We start from the raw sequence: 17,549 nt of genomic DNA, 5'->3' as shown, positions 1-17,549 counted from the left end.
ATCAAAGGGATTTCTTTCTATAGAGTGTGAATAGATTATAAATTCTTTGAAGAAAGGGACTATGTCTGAATCATGACTCTGTCCCTAATTTCTAGCATAATGTATGTTTAATGGTATTTGCTTAGTGATTTCTGAATGACTGGGTTATTGTAGCTGTAAAACTGCTCTTATGCACGAATTCTGCTGTATGCATTATTCTCGTTGTTAATCAATGATAGTAAGGATACAAACTGGAAGAACATCAATTTAAATTTAATCATTAAAAATACCCAAATTTATCTAAAATTAAATTGACCAATTTGGGTTGAAATGTCTTTAGATCTTTTTTTTTTTTTTAAATGGTATTTATCCTGACGATAAGTGGATCTCAGTGTAGTCTATCAGCATATCAGACTTACCTTCCCCACTTACATGGCTCCATTCTTTGCCATGTGGCTTGTTGTTATCTATCTATCTATCTATCCATCTATTTGCTTATCTATTTATCTCTCTATCTGCCTACCAATCATCTATCATCTATCTATCTATCATCCATCATCTATCAATCTATCTATCTAATCAATCTATGATTTCAACATTATTTTAGTAGGAGAATTCTCCAGAATATTACCTTGGAAAATTTGCGACTCATGAAGTTTTAAAATGAGCATTCTGTATTTTAAGCAAAAAAAAAAAAAAAAAATATGATGAGTCATGTATTTCACGTAACAATAGACTGGAACTTGTAAACCAGATATTGAAATACTTACTAACATGCGTCTGTGTCTGCCTATAGATCATGTTTTCACTAGACACTACTCCTGAGTTCCTGCTCAGTTATTTTTGTTTTTTATTAGGCCTAATGTGAGTCTAAAAGTATTCATATAGCTATCACTGAGAAAAATGTACCAGAAGAGGGGGGGCGGGGAAAGTAAACAAAAACAAACGAACAGAAAAGAGAGAGAGACGTGTTCATTATTTTGGGATTCTGAGTGGCTGAGTAGTAGGAGTTAGCAGGGGGAGCAGTAGAGGTAGAATGAAAAACAAGTGTTTCATGAATACCTTACAATGACTTCTTTTTTTACTTCCTTTTTAATTGATGTCAAATAAGTAAGTATATTATTTATGGAGAATCATGGAGACAGGGTCAAGAATATGTTCTATTACTTTTTAAAAGTTATTTTAAGCACAAATGTCATTTTATAGACTGACTTTTACTGGAATATTGTTCTGGAACATTAGACCTCAAATAAGTTTGATGGTTTGAAATGCACATTAATAATAAACTTGTCTAAGTTTGTTCAAGTCAGCATTTCTCACGCCTGTTTGACTAAGCCTATATTTTTCTCACCGCACCCTAAATACCCTTTGGATCCGGTGTTCCAGGAGCACGCTTTGTGGACTGCAGGCATGCAGGTGTGTGCCTGACACAGGCTCTATTCCTTGATAATGCACGTTTTCCTTTGTGTGTGCGTAACACACACGCACGTACACAAACATCACACAAGGATGGATTTGAGTCATATGTCAAATATTCTCGGGCAAATGATTTTCCCCGGCTCTTATTTCTGGAACCTTTCCACAAATGTCCTCCAAAGGGTCGCCTACTGACACCGTCATCCGGTTTGATTGCTTCCTATTCACCCCACTGGGGAGAGGAGGATCCCCCGCCCTTGATGGTATCGGATGGCCAAGTGCAGAATGCTCAGGACTGACATCAAACAGAAGTTTCTTGATGAAGCAGACCCACAGCCCCCGAAGAACACGCTGCATGCCACGTGAGGCCACGTGGGGGCTGCACGAGGGAGCAGGGAGAACCAGCAGGGGTTGCGGGAGGCAGGCTTTGTAGTAACGAAAGGCGAACGTGCCCCCTGGTTCCCGCGGGAGGACATCACTGGTTTGTTGGAATAGTTCTGTGGGCCGTCAGGGGGGTGGACCAGTTAGTTAGTCGTGGACTGGGGTGGGGGTGTGTGCAGCTGGTTCAGCAGAGAGGGGAGACTAGCTGGGTGGGGAGGCTCTCCTGCTGGGTGGGGGGCATGTCTGGTGAGGGCAGGTGAGGTCACGGTCAAGTTTCTGGTGCCCTGTGAGGACTCAAAGGTGTCAGGGCAGCACGGGACATTTTAGGCATCCAGGACTACCCCCCCCCCCCCAAGGTGTTCTGAGGTCCGTGCTCAGTGAGCTCTGGCACTCTGGAAGCCTCTCCTTCCTTCTCCACGGCAGGGTGCTTCTCGCACGCGGTCAGCTTTTTCAGTACCAGATCGCAGCACCGATTCACTTGGTAGTCAAAGTCGGCCAGATTTTTATCCAACACCGTGTTCGGGCGATTCCCCTGGTGCCACTCCTTGCTCTCCCAATTGATGGTGGCCATTTTACTTGATTCATTGCCTGCCATTGATCTTTGAAATTTTGATTAATGACAGGGAAACCTGAAAAGTTCAGGGTTTGGCTTTGGTTCAAATGAGCACCCAGAAGTTCAGATGCTTCATTCAAGCTGTCTAAGCCCCTTGGATAAGCAAATGCGGTTATGCAAAATTAGCCTGAAAAATCTCCTGGAAACAGCCCCTCTCTTGGAAATTTCTGGTATTTCCTGCTTCGACTTAGACTACAGACTATAAATACTACAAAGACATTATTTCTTTCTTTCATTTGTTCTGCTCGTTTACTTCTGGCCAGAGCCCAGGTTTCCAGGTTTTTGGGGGACAGGTAGCAAATCATGGTGGGAAAGTTCAGGGTGGCATTGTTTGGCTGTCGTCTTATACCAGACGCACATACATTTTCCATGCACCTGGGCACACAGATTGATACAAGAGCACCAACTCCCAGGGTTCAGGGTAAAGAGTTATCTATTTATCCCTGGCAAACTGACTTCCTTTTCAGATCCATGAGAATGTGCTAGCACTGTGTGAATACTGAGGCATCATCGAGACAAAGCAGGAGGTTGATAAATGACAGTGGGAGGAATTCTCTCCAAAATGCACAGTTAACTCGGCTAGCATTTCCCAGCGTCATTCGGGCAGGCAGACCCACGGAGCAGATCATCTGAGGGCTGCGTTCTCAAGGTAGAAAGGGATACTCGCAGGTTCATAAGGAAGGACATTTGGGAAAAGAGGCTCTTGAATGAGAAATTCGGGAACCTTACCTACTCCCCGCCTCTAAACACCCACGCGAAGTTCAAACCGAGGGTTCATTAGCCAGAATGTCCCGGTTCATCTGAGTTGTTGACCTCGGCATGCGGAAAATTCAAATTACCACACTGAATATGGTGAAATATCATTCCATGGGGCTTACCTGGCGTTTGAGGCCCATCTGTGTTTTGCTTCCAGTAGGGGACCTATTTCAGTTCCTCTGAGACTACCCAGTAGTAATAATGTGCACCGTGTCGTGTGCTTTAGAATGAGAAATTCTAGGGGTGCCTGGGTGGCTCGGTGGGTTGAGCGTCTGACTTCGGCTCAGGTCACGGTCCCACAGTTTGTGAGTTCGAGCCCATGTTGGGCTCTGGGCTGACAGCTCAGAGCCTGCTTTGGATCCTGTGTCTCCCTTTCTCTGCCCCTCCCCTGCTTGTGCTCTCCTCTCTCTCTCTCTCTCTCTCTCTCTCTCTTTCTCTCTCTCTCTCAAAAATAACTGGATAAACATTAACAAAATTTAGAAAACTTTTAAAAAGTTTAGAATGAGAAGTTCTATTAGGATTGGGATTATTCCAATTTATTTAGAAAATCAATTAAACTCTCTGGGCTTGGAGATACACATGTGTTTCATGTGTTTTGCAAACCCCGGGAAGCATTGAAACATGCATTGACCATAGACGCCGCAACTCTGAATTCTGGCTGAGGCTTCACTTTCCTCTGCCACAGACTATTCGTCTGGATGTAAACGATGCCTCGTTCACACCTCGTTTACACTTAGCATAGGAGATTTGGTTATCATTTATGCTTTCCCAAATTGCCAAAAAAAAAAAAAAAGTCTCCAGCTTTTGCTAAGTGAAAAAGGAGATCCCATTTAAAGACTGAACATTTGGGGCGCCTGGGTGGCGCAGTCGGTTAAGCGTCCGACTTCAGCCAGGTCACGATCTCGCGGTCCGTGAGTTCGAGCCCCGCGTCGGGCTCTGGGCCGATGGCTCGGAGCCTGGAGCCTGTTTCCGATTCTGTGTCTCCCTCTCTCTCTGCCCCTCCCCCGTTCATGCTCTGTCTCTCTCTGTCCCAAAAATAAATAAAAAACGTTGAAAAAAAAATTAAAAAAAAAAAAAATAAAGACTGAACATTTTTACCATATTTATAATATTGCCACATCATACCCGTGTCCTGGTTCAAATCTGTTCATTGAATGAGAAAGTGTATGGTAGCAATGGATTTTAGGTATGTGTTCTCTTAGAAGGGAATACACAAATCGATCGCTCAGCCACCAATTACTGAATTCCAAATGATTCTGGACAGCTATGGATGAGCTATAGAAACGTTTACATTGATTTTACTTAAACATTCAGTTTGGGGCACCCGGGTGGCTCAGCTGGTTAAGCATCCAACTTCAGCTCAGTGCATGATCTCACAGTTCGTGAATTCGGGCCTCTCATCGGGCGGTCTGCTGTCGGTGCTGAGCCTGATTTGGATCCTCTGTCTCCCTCTCTCTCTGCCCCTCACCCACTCGCTGTCTCTCAAAAAAAAAAATTAGTTTTGATTATTTTGAAATTAAAAGTTAATACTTAAGCGCTATGCCTTTCCAGTTTATTCTCATAAACGTAAAATTTGAAATTTTATTCTTCTGTTTTGTACCAAAGCATAATTATTTTTTAATTATAAAAGCTTAGAAGGCTAATGCACTGGCAAACATGTAAAGAGACATTTCTGTGCCACACATTTGGAGGGTTCCGTTCTATTATACTGATACCGTATTTGTTTAATTTATTAGACTTGTACAATTTTTCCCCTCAGGGTCTTTCTATGGTGAAATTTATTTAAGTAAATGGACTCTTACTGGATTGGCATATAGCCATCTTTTACAGAAAATTCTACCATTAGGGTGTAAATATGGCCTGTGAAAGATAAATGTTAATATTCTTGAAAACTCTTCTCCTTCTGTGGACCTGGGTCCTTAAGATCAATCAGTGGTCGGGGCGCCTGGGTGGCGCAGTCGGTTAAGCGTCCGACTTCAGCCAGGTCACGATCTCGCGGTCTGTGAGTTCGAGCCCCGCGTCAGGCTCTGGGCTGATGGCTCGGAGCCTGGAGCCTGTTTCCGATTCTGTGTCTCCCTCTCTTTCTGCCCCTCCCCCGTTCATGCTCTGTCTGTCTCTGTCCCAAAAATAAATAAAAAACGTTGAAAAAAAAAAAAAAATTTAAAAGATCAATCAGTGGCACTCGAGGATCTGTGACCTTATTGCCTTCCTTTTAGAACCATTGTCTCCTTCCATAACATGACCTTACGGTGAGCTCATGGCTAACACGTGTGGGTCCATCCACAACGAGCTCTGGAGGTCCCCCCAGGTGGTCAAAGAAAGCTTGTTTTGTCTTGTACAAAGGCAAGGCTCTCTTTTCAGTCAGGTGCCCTTTGGCATTAACTTTCAAGCCGACTTTTCCAGGTACTGACCATGCAAGCAGTGGACGAGGAGGCAGAGAGAAAAGGCGCTGGAAAATCACACGAGAAAACCACCTTCTGCTTGGAGGAAATATTACCAGAGGCCAACAGCTTCTTTAAAATGGAAAACATGGCTTCTTTTCTGTAATTTTTAGACTGAAATTAGGAAGTTGGGAAATAGATGTCTCCGATATCAACTACACCTCTGTTTCCAAGTCGTTTCTTGGAAATACTAATGGCTTAAAAAAAACACACATATTTTTATTTTTGCGTCTGAAAAGTCACTTGTTATTCGGGCAATGTAGAAGAGTCATAAATTACTATCGGAAAAGAAAACTGAAACAAAACAAGGCATTTGTTTTTTCCTCAGCTGTTACAGCCAAAGAAAGAGCGGCCATATGAATTTTCACAAGAGAGGAATCATCTTATTTTCACAAACATAATTACTATTTTTTAAAACAGCATCATATAGACCACCATTGCACTAAATCAACTGGAGTTTCTGAAACATATAATGGCTGGCTTTATAGCAGCTTCATTTGTGCGGTGACATACTGAGAGACCTATAACTCACACAGGTGAGCTCTTTCTACCTTCCTGAAGGGTCTCTGAAGAGAAGAAAGATGGAATTGATCACACGTTTGGTGTCTAAATATTTTCTCTCATTGTAGAAGCCGGTATTCTTAACTTTGGTGATTCCATAAAAGCTTTTGGTGAACGGTTCTCCTGGAACTTTCCATCCCTCTCAGTCATGGCTGCCGGAGGGGATTTAGCAGAAGGGCTCCCAGGAGCAGAAAGATGGCATGAAAGGGCTGGGCATCTCCCTGGTTTTGCTCTTCTGTCCTCTCGCACCCCTTCCCCCTCCCATCCTACCTCCCACCCGTTCCACCATTTGAACTTAACGTCTGTTTGACACTTCCAGAGTTTGCTGAAATTTTAATCCTGGCTATCATTTCAAGGCTCAGAAGTTTTGCTTAATCGATCACCGATTGTGGGATTGAGACTGAGTTTGGAGTAGGGTCGATAGGAGATGAATGGGTAACATCTATAAACCTCATGGTCCTTGAAGGCCCTCAAAGTATCTTTTCTCTGATTAGGCACATACATGTGACCTAAAAAATATTCTAAAGATTCCAAAAAAATATCCACACCTCTCTGTGTATTTTCCTGTTTCCCTTCCCAGAAGTTATGTTAGAAATGAAAACTCAAGTCTGCTTGATGGATGGCCACGTAGTGTGGACTGGACACAAGGCACCATCACCTCCAGCGTGGCGGACCTCCAGTGGCTGCTGTCCACGATTCTGAGAATGTGGTCCGTGCTGTGCATTTCTTATGTGAGTTTAGCCCCACTTGCCCTTACGCAATGAGTTTGCTCTGTGTTGTTTAGTATCACAAGGTTTTGGGGGGAGAAAGATTTGGGGCATTAGCATAGGCCTTGCCTTGATTTGCGCTCTGAATCTTCAGACATCTTCCCAGAATTTCTTCTTTCTTTCTACTAATATATGGAAGTCTCTTTTCCCAGCATCAGCGTGACAGTGAACTCTGCCACAGAATGATTTGCATAGGAATTAATACACTCGAACCTGAAACAAAGCTGAGGGAGCTTAAAATATCACTCCCAGTACCTGCTGAATATCACATGTATATAATTAAACACCAAACATTCCTTTTTTTCGTATCACTGATAGAACAAAACAGCACCGTGTAAATTCGTTTTGTTAGAAACCAAAGAAAATGGTCAGGCAGCACCGCGTTCTATTTGTTCCGTGCTGCTAGGAAAACCTTAAATGTAATAGATGTTAAATGTAAAATATGACCTGGGTTAAAGAAATATAAGCTATTTCCGAAAAGCACGTGGGCCCTGACATCCAGGAGCGCATCCCACCCAAGCCGATGACTCCCTGTCTTCAAGGAAGAAATACCATTTTCGTGTACATTTAGGGTACCCGAACCTCAACCACACGACCCTGGGAGAAAGGATAATGGGGTTGCGTTGGAGAAACAGAATTTAGAAACATGAACGCACGCCCCATTTTGAAGAAATAAAGTGACCGTAGGTTGAGTTTTGAATGGATTTGTAATCACAAAGATACCATAAAAAACATCGTACTTCTTTCTGGTTCCTCCAAGTGCAAAGTTTTCGGGGGTGGGGGGAGAGAAGGCCATTTCAGACCTTCGGCTGACTCTTTCAGGCTGCAGTGTGCCCGTCACACCCCACCCCTGGAGCATCCTGATCTCATGAGAGCGTCTCAGGGCAGGAAAGGGGCCGTGAAAGCCAGCCTTCCGCCCGACTCAGGGTCTGAATCCACGCGGCGATAATGCAGCTCAGATTGTTTATATGTTATAAGTTGTCTGAATTAATAGGTTATAAAAGGCATTAATAAGACATAAATCCTGCACTCAGATCCCTGCCTTACCTAGTAAATAGTGAAGCTTGGATAGTTGTAAATTCTCTCAAAAAATAAATTGCATCACAAATGTGAATTTGAATGGCAAAACTGATTTATGGCGACTGTTGATTTGGAGCTTTTCTGTATTGCTTGGTCCATCTGGCTGTTTTGCAGATTCAAAGTTTTATCTTACTTTCGTTCGTGTGAGCTACTTTATTCCTGGAAAATCAAATATAACACTTTAATCAAAAAGAAAGGAAAACAATATCATGTGATTTCTATATAAACAAAGAAAGAAAGAAAGGGAAGCATATTCATCAACATAAAAGCCAATACTGAGATAACATTGGAACTTCCTGGCAGTCATGCATTTTAAGATAAAAAGGGAAGACTTTTAGAAAAAAAAAACCTTTGCGAAATAAATACATTTGAGGATATTAAAGAAATAATGAAATTTTACCAATAAATTGGAAAAAGTTTAGGGTTATGAAGAAAAATATGCTTTGTTAAACTAGGATTAAGAAATAGAGTGTGACGTTATTTACTTTTCTTGGTCTTTCAAACACTAAATTTTATATCAGTATTTATTTGCATAAGTTCAGTATTTTAAATTATACCTTATTTTAAATTAAAGTGTGTGTGTGTGTGTGTGTGTGTGTGTGTGTGTGTTTTGTGAGTAAAATGTGGGTATTGCCAAAGTTTAACAAATATGATTCATTTAGTGGCTTTGGAAGTTTGAGATTTATAGGTAGTTTGCTCCTTTAAAATTGAATATAAATCTTCCCTTGTTTGGTGCAGCCTGTACCTTTGGAAACGGTTTTCTCAGTAGGGTTGTAGTTGTTCAGAAAAGGAGGTATGTCGTGTCACAGTTGAGTGTTTGGAGCTACAGAATTTCATAAAATATTGGTTTGGTGTTTTGGATTCATAAGATCAGTGAACGCATTTTTAACAAAATTGTTTGCCTGCCCTTGGGTGAATGCTTCTTAAAAACTGGACCTTGATGTTAAGTTGTTTTATGGTTGTGGGAGTAGAAAAAAAATGTTAACATTTGCATTTCTCGATGAAAATTCATTACAACTCATTTTGAAACAAAGGGTGGAATAAAGAGTTAAACTTAAATGAGACGAAGCTTCGGTACCATTTTAATCATTATCGCGTATCTGCATGCTCATAAATGACTCTCTAATGAATGGATTCGCAGTCTGACTAGTTTATGGGCTTCAGATGTGTCTTTTGGGGAACCCCATGATTTGGTGACCTGGTTGCCGGTTTTCACAAGAAGGTGGCAGTGCTTGAGGGCAGCGACATCCGGGGCTGTTCTCAACACAGTGCGGTCACTGCTATTTCTATCTAGGAAGTTACACACCGCTACCTCCAAAAAAGGTGCTGTTGGGAGCTTTCACTTAGAAAGTGCTTCCTACCTGAAAAAGGCATAAGAAGAAGAAGGAAAAGAAGAGAAGGAAGGGCAGGAGGAGAAGAAGAGGTATATAAAAATTATCCTTGCTTTTCGGTGATATATATTGCACGTCCATTCTGCTGGGTGAGTAAAACTAGCTTTTATTATACGAGTCTGTTCCTCCAATCTAGAGCCCTCTGAAAGGTGGACGAATGAGTAGGAAGCCTCATGGAATGGAGGTCCCAGAGCTAAACAAACATCTCAGAACCTTGCAATCACGAAAGGAACTTATCGTGCTTTATCGAAATCATGCTTCCTTAAATATATTCTTCAGACATCTTTGCAAATACTATTCCTTAGGCAGCCATAGCTTCTCTTTCTTCTCTTCTGCATCTGGATCATTCCATCCAGGATTCAGTTGGAGGTGAGACCTTAGGGAGTGCAGAGAAATCTAATCTTTGCTGCCCAAAGGGTGGACCATGAGCCAACAACATCAACATCAACCGGGGGGGGGGGGTGGTGGTTAGAAACAGATACTGGCAGTCCCACTCTGGCTCCGTGGAGTCAGGACCTGCATTTTAACAGGTTTCCTGGGTGACTTCTAAGCACATTCATGGTTGGAAGCACTGATCTCACTTCCTCTTGTATCTTCTCTAGGAGGGACGCGTTCACCCATAGACTGGCATTAACGGGAGAATTTAATGGGGAAACCAAGATGCCTGATTGGAACGTTTAAGATGCACATACCCTATTTCCAAGTCATGAGGTTGTTTTGTTATTTATGTGCAACCATAAAACACAATAGGATTTTTAAAGTCTATTTATATGCATAAAGCTGGCATACATATTCACAAATCAATGCATTTATTTTCATTATCCTTGTTTGATAGCCAATAACCCATAAATCATCAATCCTGCCATTGCAACTTTTGCAAGTCTTAAAATCGGGCATAATGAACTTTCTAGGTGATTGAAATGATTCCCCTAATAACTTAATTACTTTTATCTCTGGCCCTTGGATTACAACTGATCTGCTCCTCTCCGTAGCTGGTAAGAAAGTCATGCCTGTATGTGTGCACACCAACGTCAGATCAGAGCCTGTCCTGTCCACTAGATTATTTCAACTCTCTCGATAATAAATCTTAGATTCTGTGTCTGTGCCATGTAACAATTTGTATGAATCATGAAGGTGATTTGGCTGTATCTGCTGTGTTAGCAGAGACCTAGCCTTGACGGCGACTGGTGGGAATGGAAGCACATTGTTGGTGAAAGGGCTGCTTTAGGAGGTTTAAAGATTATTTAGGGATGGAGAAAAGACACGCGCCGTGTTGCAAGACCAACCAAAATTCCTACCAGTGGATGATCTGAGAGGTGGGATGAGCTGAATTCCACTATCAGAAATTCAAAGCTGAAAACACGTGCCAGAGTTACAGAACACGACTGCCCCCCATCATGTATGGAGTGAACAGGAGCCAGGATGTGTTGGGTGATGGCCGGCTGTCTTTCGGACTTGCCAAGTTTTTGTTCTCTGACGTGGCTTGCACCTAAGTCTAAGTTAAACAAAAAATGGCGAGCCAATGAAAGCACCTAAGCCGTCTTTGTATTTTATTTTTTCTTTGCTCACTGTCATCAACATAGTAGCAAAATAATGGGTGGACAATTTTTTGCCGAAGCAGAGGAAGAGTAAGAGATTGATCGAGCGTGGATTTTTTTCGGCTCCTAAAAGTGACCGATTGGGAGGCTAAGGTTGTGGGAGCAACGGGAAAAAAGTGAATAATGTATAATTGTCTTCTTATTGTTTTCTTTTCAGTATTGAGCACATAGCTGGCATTCAATAATTACTTATTAACTGGATTACACCTCTTAGCTTAATTCCTACTGTTGCTAAACAGGCACAGACGTCCTCCGGAGGGAGAAGGCAATCAATGCAGGCCAGTTCTTAACCACGCAGACTGTTTGCCTTCTTGGGTCCAAATGCTGGCGTTCATACTGGGGGGGAGAGGGGACCAGCTACATGATTCTCTAAGCCACATTCCTTCCTCATCTATTAAATGGGGTTGTGCTTTATGGCATGGGGGAGTTTTAAGGCTTAAACATTTATGTGAAAGAGCTTCTGAGCACGGCGGGGATGTAGTTTGACTCCACACGTAGCACCATTTTCTTATCGCGGAGGTGCGCACAGGGACAGCAGCACTGCCTGCCTGCCTGCCTTGGCGACTGGGGTGGTGGCCGCGGAGGAGGAGACGGAGCCTGGGTGAGGGTATTCTAGCCATTGTCTACTTGCCTGTGCCCAGCAAGTGTGGGTCAGCAGGGGAAACTCAATGTGAACGTGTGACTCTCTTCCTACGACCCCGGGAGACGGGCCACACCCCCCGTCGCGGGAAGGTTTACTTGGCAATGGCCAAGTCCTGGCATCCCATTGATACAATTAAGAGTAAATGGTGTCATCGCAAGGTTTCCGGAGTTTCAAAAATCTCAGGAATGTGCTCCAACATCCAGTCCCGTCTTTGGGCATGTTAAAGAAAACTCCGGTCAACTTTCAAGGCCTGCCATTTTCCCAATTGGCCCCACTGAAGAAATTCATTTCGAAGAGAAGAATTGGATGGATCATTGACAAAGAGAGAAGGTTTAAGCGGAGGGAAGAAAAGGAAGGATGTTTGCCCCTGCCAGAGGAACACATGACCTTTGTTTCAATCACCCTGAAATGTAGAGCTCATCCATCAGCTACCAAAAACGCCACTCGGCGAGGCAGTTCTGTCCCTCTTCCTCAGTTTAGAAGGTGGCCTTGTGGAGTACAATTATGTGTCGCTTGAACTCCAGGGGCGGTGTGTGCGGCCCTCAGAATGGCCTTCGGTATATCAGGCAACTTTTATGTATCTCCCGTCACCAAACCACCTTGAATTGTGGCGATAATTCCGGGCTTGTTTTCACTAGCCATGGTTGGGAAACCAGGCATGTAGTCGTACGGAGCCTGTGAAATGAAAATAAAGCTGTTTGGAATTATTATGTCGACATATGTATGTTAGTGCGTGGCTCCGTCGACATGTGTGTCTTATATAGTCATCTGGTAACATTCCAGCAAAATCATTACAATTCATCATACGTTGTCTTTCTCCTCTTACTATTTCAAGATGAAAGTTTTCAATACTAATGCTGTAAAGTGGGTATTATGTTGATTTATGCTAATCGGTTTCATGGATGCTGTCATATTACATTGTTTAGCAATGACACTGGTGAAATATTCTCGTGTCTACTGTTATCTTGCAAACAGCCCGGTAGTGCCAGGGCAGAACATTCGGGGACCCGCCACCTTGCTGTTTGATGGCCTCTGTCTGGGTCCGGTTTGCTAAGAATAGTGGCCAGGGACGCAGTGAGGGCTGTGTCTGTGCCGTTATCTGTCCTCTTAAAGAGAAAGCAGTGTAAAGCAGGGTTGATGCGTTGTGCGTGTGCGAGTGTGTGTGAATTTATAGTGACTTCATTGCCACATATTATTTTCACCGCAGTACTCCTGTAAATGGCGTGTTAGTACCTCCTTGAGGAGCTTCTGGTTTTAGGATTTTACCACCAGCTCATAAACCAGCGAAACCCTACTGTTAGAGCGAAAGCTTCAAGAGGCAGCTTTCAGAGATAAGTTTATTTTAAAAGAAAAGTCTACAAGGGAGATTGATTTGGCGGTTTTAAATGCAGCTTCTGCAAACCTTCTGTGCTGTGCTCTCCCGCCCCTCTTTCCGAGCATTTTAAGCCACTTTATAGGGAGCTTGAGGGTTGCGTGGACAGAAGTGTTCTTCCTGGTCATAAAGATATACTGCAAACAGAGTCAGCCCCCAGAAAGCCATTAGCTGGGTGGGTTGGTTCACTGCCCTTCTGCCTGCGGGCAGACCCCGCTTCATGCTTCAGCATCTCTGCGATGTGTCCAGTGTCCCCATGTCCCTGGGTCTGCCCTGCAGTCTGGACTCCCCCACAGCAGTGCATTCTGTCCTTACACACTCTACCCGTGTGCCATCCACTCGGGATCTATTTGGGTAATTGGCTATTGAATCTAATAAGGTCATACGAAAGAAGTATTGGAAAAACTTAAAATGCTGCCACTCAGACATTTCGGGTGTCTTCCCACGATCTGCCCATGTCCTCAGAGATGTGGTAAGATTGACGAAAGAGGCACTCTCTCTCAGAGCAGGCCCAGTACCCTTCCTGTGTCATCATGTGAATGGCTTACTGTCTAATCTGTTCCGGAAGTTCCTCCCTGTCCAGTCAAGGTAAATGGTATCATCGTGGGACGGTAATGGAACAGCCGCCATATGCAAAGTGTTGTACCAGGACCTGCAAATCCAAGAAACGAGGAATAGTCTTGGCCTCCCAGACATGCCTCAGAGGGGGATTATGTTTTATTATGATTATTGGCCAGTGTGTGTGTGTGTGTGTGTGTGTGTGTTGTGTGAACACTTAAACTGTGTTTTCTTTTTCTCCGTATCACAGGAAACTCTATCCAGAGCTTCTGGCAAAGTGGACCCTCTGTATGAGTTGAATAAAAACCAATAATAGTGTAAAGAAGACCATGATAACATGAAAGTAGGTAGTTGTAAGTTTCCTGCACACCCACAAAACGTGTAAATATCTAAAGGAGAGACGCAGGGTCTTTGGTAACGACGGCCGAACAGATAGCACAGGGTAAAATGCAATGCCATGTCATGGAAACTCAGGTCCATGATAATGAAAACCTACTCACCGAGAAGGAACTCTTCTTGGGACCCTGTTTCCCACTTCAATATTTTAGAAATTATCTCTACACAAGATCTTTTAAGGTAGAAGAGTCATTCTTTGGTCTTCCTACCTGACGGGAAGGATCACCTCAAAGCCTGGATTTTAGGCATTCTTTGCTCACACGTACCTTCTGGAGATCAACCATCTGCCCTGAACTTGCTCCCGGGGCTCTCCTCCTCATCTCTACATCATTGCAACAAGAGAGCTTCTACCTAAAGCAAACCCCCCCTGGCACCCTGGAAGGGGAGGATGTCACAAACACCATGACATAAGACCTCCCGGAGAGAAGCAGTGAAGAGGAAGGTGTAGACCCGCCGTGCTCCACGTTCCGCGTTGGAGAGAGAGGGCAGCGTTCACCTTCTTCAGGAGCGCTGGGAGGGACCCAATGGAAATTAGACACGCTACTCCTCTTTTGACATCCACCATATATCTTTTCCTAAGGAGAATATATACGTGAGCTTGGTGGGGCTTGGGGAGGGGAGCTTGAGGGATAGGGTCTGGTATTTACCTCACAGATAGTGTTATTCAAAGACCAGAAAAGAAATCCGCTGTTTGCTTCGGCTAAATGGCAGTATTTATTATGTACTCACAAAAGGGTAAAAAAAGCTACTGTTGATTATTTTGACATTAAATTGCTTGCAATACATGAGGGATTAATTATGACACTTCATCCTGCCACCTGAATTAGCTGGAGTTTTAAAGAAGGGTCTGCATTCACAACATCATCTGTCACACGGGGAGTGTACGGATTTCTCTGTGCCCTGTTTTCTCACCAGAAGGTTTGATCATGAACTCGGGAGCCTCGTGGAACGAAAGCATTCCTTATTCACAGCAAAGAAAGGTGTACAGCTGGTCTTTACAGATAATCCTCTTGCACGTGGCTGGCTTTTCTAAACTCTGACCAGGCTTTCATTGGCTTGGTTGCTAAAGGACAGTTCCGTGTAGAAAAGGTTCCATCTCGTGGTAGGAAGGTGATTAAGGCTGCTTGTCAAGTAGCCAGTCTCCCCAAGTACACACGTTGGAATATAGAATAGGACGTGCCTTTGGGTTCCACATAGACAACTACCGAGTTTTGTAGGTACAAGTGCTGAGGTCTAGGTGTGGAAGCCACGGGGAGGAAGGGGAAGAGTGGGCACCCAGGTAGTGACGGATGGTAGTGGCCGAATGGCCACTGAACAGAAATGCCCATAGCGGCCGTTGTGCTGTTGGGTGACCAGAAGGACGCTTGCCTCTGTCCTATTGCATTACGGTCAAGGAGATGTTCCAGCCTGCGGGCACCGAGTGACGGCCGTGTCCACGGTTCCCGAGGTGGGTCGTAGAGCAGCCTCACAGACTTGGGACGTCGATCTCAACGTAAAGAACCAGAATGCCAAAATCATCCCAGAAAGAGGGAAGAACCGCCATGTGGAGTGGCGTGAAAAGCATGGGCGTTCCCTTGTCCGATCCTGGATCTCCTTCTCCTGCGGACATGTGAGCGCAACGACCTGGGAAGCAGCGGGGAGGGCAGTGTGCTTGAGGGTGGTCTGGGGACTTCCTTTGTTATAGTTCGGACCCGATGCTTTCTGGCCACTAGATTTTACAGGTCATTCCGTATTGACTCCTGGTAAATATACCCCGAGCTCATTGAAAGAGCCTAGTTATTAAAAACAAAGAACAAACACATCAAACTCCTGAAGTGCTGAACTATACAGAATAAACATGATGAGGGGCTCAGCTTGTAGCTGTGGTTTGAAATATTTATTTATGGCTTTTAGAGCACTCTATATTTGAAAAATGCTTTCCAATCCTTTGGAGTAATTTTTCTTTGTGACAATCCAGCGAGGTCACCTAGGATTGTCGCTGACTGATAGATAGGGACACCTGGGTAAGGGGGCTTTGCAAGGTCACGTGACAGGCAAACAGAGAGCTGTGGGGCCTGGTCCACGGTCTCTGCAGCCCCAAATGTGTCAGGCCCCATCGAGCCCAAGGTCCCTCTTCCGAGAGAGACGGCACAGGCTACATACAGAGCTGGGAAGAGAACAGGAACGGCTCTTCTGGTCAACTTCAAGTTCATTGGATAGGATGAGAGAGAGGCTTCCCTACGAGGCCGGTTACTGTGCCTTCTGATCTCAGAAGTCATCGAGTAAGAGGGAGAAGTGCAGAAATCCAGCTCGGAGAAGGGGATTGTGGCTCCAGGATTGTTCCCCGGGGCAAAGATCCTTTATAACAAAGAGGCTGATCCTCAAAGTAGCACTCAGGGATCCAGTGTGGTTTGTTCATTCCACCCACGGGAACTTTGAATCTGGTGGAAAACATACTTATTGCAAATGTGTGATGCCATCTGTTTAGCAAGAAAAATGATCTTTTGTTTACGAACTCTTACTGCTTTGAGAGAAATACGAAAGCATCTTACCTTGGGACCCAAAATAACCATGATCCTTGAAAGTATTTCCCTGTCCCATCTCTGTGCTTCTGCACAATCTCTATGTCTAACATAAAAGAAAAATCCAATAGCATGGAAGTTAAATAATACATTTTTTCCCTCCTAGAACCAATAAATCTGTTTAAAGATGCATTACTACTTTTCTTGAGGGATAATTTAGACTATGTATCAAAAAAGGAAAATCAATAGTTTTTTCTATTACAAATAATTGCCTGTTTGACTCTTTTCTACTTTTTCTTTTTTATTTATTTTGGCTCCAAAATATTTCTACCGAGAACGTCTTCTGTTTCAAGTGAAAACCAGTATGAGTTTTTCTACGAGACAATGTCTATCTGTGTCTCTCTCTCCCGGATTCAGTAAGATTCCCATGTATTATATCAAGGGGATAAGAGCAGGCCCAGGCACTCATAAGAAGTGCTTTGGGGTATCACTGTAAATTAACAGAACATGCCCCTGGGTGTGCCCACATCCCACCAGGCTGATGCCAGGGTACAAGGCTTGGGTTGCCTGTGGTCCCACAAGCATAAATAAGACTTATCCATTGTATCCAGGTTTAAGATCATTCATGATACAACTGCTTCTCGTGTAAACTTTGGTCTGACCAATGTAATCCATGGTCCCTCTTTAAGTAATTAGACAGGACCAGATGGTTATCTGAGAATATCTGGTTTGAAATGCCAGTATTCATAGAATGTCTGGTTTGTAATACATAATGGTTTTTTTTTTTCAGACTTTTTTTTTTTTTAAAGAAAAGAGATTATTTGAGAAGGGCCCACATTACGCTGGCTGAATTATAGGGAAATTTACTAGATCAACTTCACATATGCACCCACTCAACCATAATGAGATTTCTTCCTTTTTAACAAATATTTATTTATTTGTCTTGAGAGAGAGAGAGAGCACACAGGGGAGGGGCAGAGAGAGAGAGAGAGAGAGAGATAGAGAATCCTAAGTAGGCTCCATACTGTCAGGACAGAGCCCGAAGTGGGACTCGAACTCATGGACCACAAGATCATGAGCAGAGCTGAAGTCAAGA

The sequence above is a fragment of the Neofelis nebulosa genome, chromosome 11 (genome assembly GCF_028018385.1).
Source record: "Neofelis nebulosa isolate mNeoNeb1 chromosome 11, mNeoNeb1.pri, whole genome shotgun sequence".
In the NCBI taxonomy this organism is placed as follows: Eukaryota; Metazoa; Chordata; class Mammalia; order Carnivora; family Felidae; genus Neofelis; species Neofelis nebulosa.
This window is presented reverse-complemented; position numbering follows the sequence as displayed.